The sequence below is a fragment of the Aulonocara sp. 'chitande type north' Nkhata Bay genome, linkage group LG18 (genome assembly GCF_057382095.1).
Source record: "Aulonocara sp. 'chitande type north' Nkhata Bay isolate Kocher_YH1m ecotype deep benthic linkage group LG18, A_spYH_male_GT1.1, whole genome shotgun sequence".
NCBI classification, from domain to species: Eukaryota; Metazoa; Chordata; class Actinopteri; order Cichliformes; family Cichlidae; genus Aulonocara; species Aulonocara sp. 'chitande type north' Nkhata Bay.
The window spans coordinates 1,052,357-1,060,273 of NC_141361.1; positions in this window are offsets into that span (position 1 = coordinate 1,052,357).

The window sequence follows — 7,917 nt, forward strand, 5'->3', positions numbered from 1 at the left end:
AGGAGAAGAGACTGCTGCTGCAGGAGGCACAGTGACACTTCACTGTCTCTATAACAGCAGTACAACAACTAATTATCTCTTCTGGTACAAACAGGATGGAAACAACAGCCCCAAATTCATCCTGATGCGCTATAGTGGGGATGATGGAAACACAGCAGCCGAGTTCAAGGAGAGATTTTCATCCACACTGGATTCCAGCATCAGATCAGTTCCTCTGAAGATCCAGAAGCTTCAGCTGTCTGACTCTGCTGTGTACTACTGTGCTCTGCAGCCCACAGTGACAGGAAACAGCAAAACTCTGTACAAAAACCTTTGGAGCAAAGACAACAGAATACTCCACAACATCCACTAGAGGGAGCCACACACTGTTAAACCTCTGATTCTTGTGTCATTGGACTGATGACAAAGACAACAGAGAAATGAAGCAGTAAAGATCAGAGACAGAGACAGAGCTGCTGTGGAAGCACAAAACTATTTGATTGGCTGAGCTATTAAACTGTCCCCGCCCACTGAAGTTGAGCTCATCCAATGACATTATTTGTTGGTCATTGTGCTGCAGTGGAAGAACATTGTTCATGTGCTGTCTGTCTGGCTTTAATAACTCCAAAGACATGTTGCTGCACCTCTTTTTGCTTCTATCTCACATTATAGGTGAGTTTAAGAACAGGGATTAAAGTTTAGTTGAAGCTGCTGCATTAAGCAGATATACAGACTGCATTTCACTACTTTTCTTCTTTCTTTTTCCAGGACTAACAGCTGGAGACTCAATCACTCCTCAACAACCTGAAGTCACTGAAACAGAAGGAGAATCTGTCAAACTCACATGTAGCTATGAGACAAGTGATGACATAGTTTACCTTCACTGGTACAGACATGATTCTGACCTTCAAGCTCCTCAGTTTATAATCTGGAAAGGAGCAAGATCTCGGAGTGATCGTCAATATATTCCTGATAATCGATATGAATCAGAAACATCACCTACATCAACTAATCTGACCATAGCAGCCCTAACCCTGGCAGACACAGCTCTCTACTACTGTGCTCTACAAACACAGTGATACAAAGTGTAGAAGAGGCTGTACAAAAACCTGAACACAGATATCTGACTACTCTTCAAAGAGGAGGGAAGTGGTATTCAAAGCACAGCTTCATATCAGATGGATTCTGCTAATTCCTGTTTTATCAGAGTCACTGTGGTTACAGCTGCTAATGAAACACTGTGGGAGGATTCACATGAGCAGCAAATCCACATCAACCACAAACCAACTGCAGGAACGTTCAGACACAATAAAAACTGTCAAACATCAAAAGCTGCTCATTTACACTATTTTATATTTAGTGGATGAGGACATGCAGAAATGCAGCAGAAGCAAAATAAACAGAGTAACAGAGGTTTATCTCTTTAAGGTAAAATCTCTCACATGAAGCTAAAAGTCCAACCAGGAAGACCATCTCATGCTTGTTCCATTTATTCTCTTTGAACTCATCACATCAGATGATGATGCTCTCCTTCATCATTGTCCTGCTCTGGTACTTTGTGATGTTCCCCCTCTGGCAGGTCCAGACTCTCCTCTGTGCTTCTGCTCTGAACAACATTTCAGAGTGCCTGGCCTTCTTGAGGTCTCTGAGCAGGATCCTGGACGCTGCATCATCTGGTAACTCTATTGTGCTTCTGAGGACTTTATGTGTCCGAGTGACACAATGGTGGTTTCTGTTTTACTGGACTTGTGTGCTAACCACAGTATAGGTTATGCTTGACGCCTGTGTTTTTAAATCTGTTTATGACTGCCATCAGATTTCTTTTTCCTCTTTTTCCAGCTTTGAACTACAGCTTTTTAAACTAAACTCATCCACTCCGTTACTGATTGCAGTGGTATATCGTCCTCCCAAATTTAACAAGGACTTTATCAGTGAGTTTGGGGAATTTCTTTCAGGGCTTTCAGTAGATTTTGATCATTTTCTTATTGTTGGTGACCTGAATATTCATGTGTGCTGTCCATCTAAACCCCTGGTTAGAGACTTTGTTTCACTGTTGGATTCCTTCAACCTTACTCAGTGTGTGTCTGGCTCCACACATGAGAAGGGTCACACTTTGGACCTTGTCATGTCTCACGGCTTGGGTATCCACATCTCTGAAATTTGTGAGAGTGCGTGTATCTCCGATCATTTTCCTGTTCTATTTTCTGCCACTGCACATTGTTCTGATGCTGCAGTTAAACCTCCCTCACGCCGTCACCGGATCATCAATACCCATGTACCATCTCAGTTTTCTGCTGCTTTTAGCAACTCTGAGCTCTCCACGGTGGACTGGATTGATTCCTTGTGTGCAGAAGATTTAACTGCTCTTTTCAACTCAACATGTACTTCTATTTTGGACCTCATCGCTCCCCTAAAAACACTCCGTCCCAAAGCTCACGCTGAACCCTGGATTACAGACTCTGTTCGTGCTCTCAGGCGCACCTGTAGGTGTGCTGAGAGAAAATGGAAAAAGGACAAGCTGCACATTTCTTTTAATATCCTCAGAGACTTTCTTTCAACCTATCAGAAAGCCGTTAAAGAGGCCAAGTCCTCCTACATATCAAACCTGGTTAGCAGTAGTGTCCATAAACCTCAGACTCTGTTTCGTGTTTTAAATTCCATTGTAAATCCTTACACATCCACCAGCCTCACACCTTCTGCCACCCTCTGTAATGACTTTCTAAAGTTCTTTGTAAACAAGATTTCCTCCCTGCAGTCTGTCATTCCATCTTCACCTTCCAATCCCTGTGTTTTGTCTTTGTGCCATTCTGCCTTTAATCAGTTCGAACCAATCTCTCTCTCTCAGCTGCATGAAATAGTCTGCAAGGTTAAGACTACCAACTGTTCCACCGATGCTATCCCCTCTCGGCTTCTGAAGCAGGTTCTGGACTCAGTCGGACCTTTCCTTCTGGTCCTGATCAATGCCTGCCTCAGTTCTGGTTGCTTTCCAACACCCTTCAAGCACGCTGTTGTTCAACCTCTCCTTAAAAAGCCTAATCTAGAGCCATCCCTACTCTCTAACTATAGGCCCATTTCCAACCTCCCTTTTCTGTCTAAAGTACTGGAACGAGCCGCCCTCACGCAGCTCCAGCTATTTCTTGACAACAACAATCTCTATGAGAAGTTCCAGTCTGGTTTTAGAGCTCGGCATAGCACAGAAACCGCCCTACTGAGAGTTTTTAATGATTTGCTTTTAACTGTTGACTCTGGTTGTGCTGCTGTCTTAGTAACCCTGGACCTGACAGCAGCCTTCGACACTGTTGATCACAACATACTGCTATCCCGCCTTCAACATTGTGTCGGTTTAAAGGGCACTGTCTTAAAGTTTTTCCAGTCCTATTTGAATAATAGGAGTTTTTCTGTTCACCTTGGTGAACTGTCATCTCCCAGAGCTCCTTTAACCTGTGGCGTACCTCAGGGGTCCATACTAGGCCCCCTGTTGTTTATTCTGTACTTGCTCCCTCTGGGCGATGTGCTCCGTAAACATAATGTGTCCTTCCACATCTTTGCCGATGATATTCAGATCTACCTCCCTCTGAGGTTGAACTGCAATGTTTCTTTGCAGCCGCTACTCTCCTGCTTGTCTGACATTAAGACTTGGATGACTCTTAACTTCTTACACCTTAATGAAAGCAAAACTGAAGTCATTGTGTTTGGGCTTCCTAAAGATCCCAACTTCTCTCTTGACTTTTTGGGACCCCTAACCTCCGATTGCACTTCTTCCATTAAGAGTCTTGGAGTTATTTTTGACAATGCTTTTAAACTTGATAAACAAATCAGCTCTGTAGTTAAGGGATCTTTTTATCATTTACGGATTTTAGCCAAAGTCAAGTCTTACCTTTGCAGGAACGATCTAGAAAGAGTGGTCCATGCTTTTATTACTTCACGGCTGGACTACTGTAATTCCCTCTATGCTGGCCTAGATCGTTCCTGTCTACATCGCCTTCAACTGGTGCAGAACGCTGCCGCTCGCCTGTTGACCGGTTCAAAAAAAAGAGACCACATCACTCCGGTTCTCTGCTCTCTCCACTGGCTCCCAGTTGCCTTTAGGATTGATTTTAAAATCTTATTGCTGGCTTTTAAGGTTTTAAATGGCACTGCACCTTCTTACCTGTCAGAACTCCTTAGTACTTATCGCCCCAGGAGATCTTTGAGGTCAGCCGATCTGATGCTTTTAGATGTTCCCAGGTATAAATTAAAGACAAAGGGAGAGAGGGCGTTTGCTGTGGCTGCACCCAGACTGTGGAACAGTTTACCTCCTCACGTCAGATTCTCCAAAAGCCTAGAAACTTTTAAAACTGCTCTTAAAACTCACCTCTTTTCATTGGCTTTTAGAAAGGTTTAATTTATTTGTTTATTTATTTTTTATTTGATCAACGAGGTGTTTTACGAAATTGTGTTCTATTGTATTTTTATCTGTATTTACTGTACAGCACTTTGGTCAGCCTTGGTTGTTTTTAAATGTGCTCTATAAATAAACTTGACTTGACTTGACTCTGTAATTGCATCATCAGGTCTGCAGCAGTGTGTTCTGGACACTCTGGTGAAGAGAGGAGCTGAGCTGTCATCTGATCACCATCTGGGGGTGAGTTGAGTCAGGTGGTGGGGGAGAATGCTGGACAGGCCTGGCGTATCAAAGTGGTTCAGGTGATCTTCAACTCCCACCTCCAGCAGAGCTTTGGCAGCAGTCTGAGTGAGGCTGGGGACTCATTGCTGATGGGGCTGTGCAGAGCTTTGGCTGCAAGCTGGTTGGTGCTTGTAGTGTTGCTAACCTCCTAACCAGATCTCATTAACTCCTCGTGTTTTGGGGAATGAAAGGTCCAGCTGAAACATCCACTCTTTGTCAGATTGTTGTCTTCATTCTGGTGGTAATTCAGCTTTAATTTATGACTTATGAGTTTGTGCTTGTAGCTTCTGTTACCTCACCATGTTCTCTTGTGTCTGCTCATAGCTCTGTGGACTTGAGTTACCTGAAACCTGAAGGATTCTCTCATTGTCTGCTGTTTGGAAAGGACTGACTTGTAACAGAGCTGGAAAACTCACCTGCCCATCCACTCTCCACCCACTCAGCCTTCTGAAGCCTTCACTTACCTCCCTGACACAGAAACTCTAAAAGTGAAACACAAGAAAGGACTCTAATAAATACTATATAAGCAATTCTGACTGCACTGATACTCAGCAGTTGTTCTCTCGGGCAGTTCTCTGGTGTCTCCCTGCTCTGTCCCTCTGCAGGAAACCTACTTACCTGCCCCCCTGTCTTTGAACCTTCTCAAAATAAAAGCATGTAAAGCTTTAGCCTCATGTGGGCTGCGTTAGAGTCGATGCATTCCTGTAATCATGACACTGAGAGGTTGCTCCAGGGATTTAAATCATGTATTAATCGTAGTGGAGAGAAATTAATATGAATATTTCCTGTGTGAAGATGATGGTGTGATATCAGGGCTGCCACATGAAGGGGCAACGTGAACAAGTTTATGAATACCTCAGAAAAAAAGCTTCAATGAGTATAAATGATCTTCTGATATTAACAATATCCTGGAACACCAACATGCACGCTCAGTCATCCAGGTAAGCAAATCCCAAAAAGTTGATTCTGTTCATCTGGATGTTTTCAGTGGGAGAAACGTTTCATCATCATCAGGTGACGTCTTCAGTCTTAGCTGACTGCAGGTTTCCAACCTTAGAAACGGGACATTTGCACAATGACTGAAACCAGCAGCACTGAATGAACACTGGGCTGTGAGGTCAGTTTATGACCATTAATATGCAAATCGTCACAACCATTGATCAACAACCACTGATCAATGGTCACGAGTACCACTCTCTGTTTATCATACTAAGCTGCTGTGGAATCAGAAAAGCATTTGATTGGCTGAGATGAAGTTACAAAAAATATTAGAGCTCCTCCCACCTGAAAGTGAAGATGCTGCTACTAGTGTGTAAAGCAGGAGGAAGTGAGAGAAGTTCAAATCCAGATCAGAGAGGAGGAGGAGAGATTCAGGGAGGAGCTGAGCTGTTACTGAACTAGAAGAGAGAGAAACCTCCACATTCAACAGAGTTCAACACAAACCATAAACTTTACCTTCATTCAACATGTTGTCTTTGGACTATTTTGCACTTTCTTTACTGCTTCTCACCATTCTAACAGGTACGTTACAATCTGTGTGTTTAAAGAAACACATTTGAATTGTGATGATTTATAAAAGAATAAAACATGTTTCTGTTCCTTTAGGTGTCAGCTGTGAAGATCTCACTCCAACCAACAAAGAAGTGTTCAGTGTAGAAGGCAGCACTGCTACTCTGTCCTATAGATACTCCAAAAAGGCAACTGGAAGTGACGAGTTTTACTGGTATCGACAATATCCTGGAAAACCACCAGAGTTCCTGATCTATCATTTGGGATCAGGAAGTGTAATGAAAGAAGAAATCTCTGGACTGTCTGTTCAAGTTGTGGATGATCAAAAACAAATCGATCTCAACATCTCCTCTGCTGCAGTGTCTGACTCTGCTGTGTACTACTGTGCTGTGAGGCCCACAGTGACAGGAAACAGCAAAACTCTGTACAAAAACCTTTGGAGCAAAGACAACAGAATACTCCACAACATCCACTAGAGGGAGCCACACACTGTTAAACCTCTGATTCTTGTGTCATTGGACTGATGACAAAGACAACAGAGAAATGAAGCAGTAAAGATCAGAGACAGAGACAGAGCTGCTGTGGAAGCACAGAACTGTTTGATTGGCTCAGCGATTAAACTGGCCCCGCCCACTGAAGTTGAGCTCATCCAATGACATTATTTGTTGGTCATTGTGCTGCAGTGGAAGAACATTGTTCATGTGCTGTCTGTCTGGCTTTAATAACTCCAAAGACATGTTGCTGCACCTCTTTTTGCTTCTATCTCACATTATAGGTGAGTTTAAGAACAGGGATTAAAGTTTAGTTGAAGCTGCTGCATTAAGCAGATATACAGACTGCATTTCACTACTTTTCTTCTTTCTTTTTCCAGGACTAACAGCTGGAGACTCAATCACTCCTCAACAACCTGAAGTCACTGAAACAGAAGGACAATCTGTCAAACTCACATGTAGCTATGAGACAGGTTACAGTGATATTTACCTTCACTGGTACAGACATTATTCTGAACTTCAGGCTCCTCTGTTTGCTGTCAAGAAAGGAGCAAAGGGATTCAAGAATCTGTATACATCTGATAATCGATATAAATCAGAAACATCACCTACAACAACTAATCTGACCATAGCAGCCCTAACCCTGGCAGACACAGCTCTCTACTACTGTGCTCTACAAACACAGTGATACAAAGTGTAGAAGAGGCTGTACAAAAACCTGAACACAGATATCTGACTACTCTTCAAAGAGGAGGGAAGTGGTATTCAAAGCACAGCTTCATATCAGATGGATTCTGCTAATTCCTGTTTTATCAGAGTCACTGTGGTTACAGCTGCTAATGAAACACTGTGGGAGGATTCACATGAGCAGCAAATCCACATCAACCACAAACCAACTGCAGGAACGTTCAAATGTGACATTTTCATATTAAAAGCATTTCTGTTCTTTCAAGAGTGCTACATATATTGACACAGATTTAAATTCCAGGCTTGATAATGTTTTTGGCTCCACCCACTGATGTTGAACTCAACCAATGAGATGATTTCTGTCTGCAGGATTTAAAGCACAACCATCCTGATGAGGGCTGTATCCCAATTCAGGGTCTGCAGCCTTAAAGTACGCAGCTAAGTGCGAGGCTTGTGAAATGGGACGGTCTAGCCTCCGTTGGGCTGCCCAGGTTGCCTAGCAACCATGATACTAACAGCTGGAAACGTGTCATACAGCTGTGTTTGACAGAAATGAAGGAGAAAATCTTTTGTTCATTTGTTTGT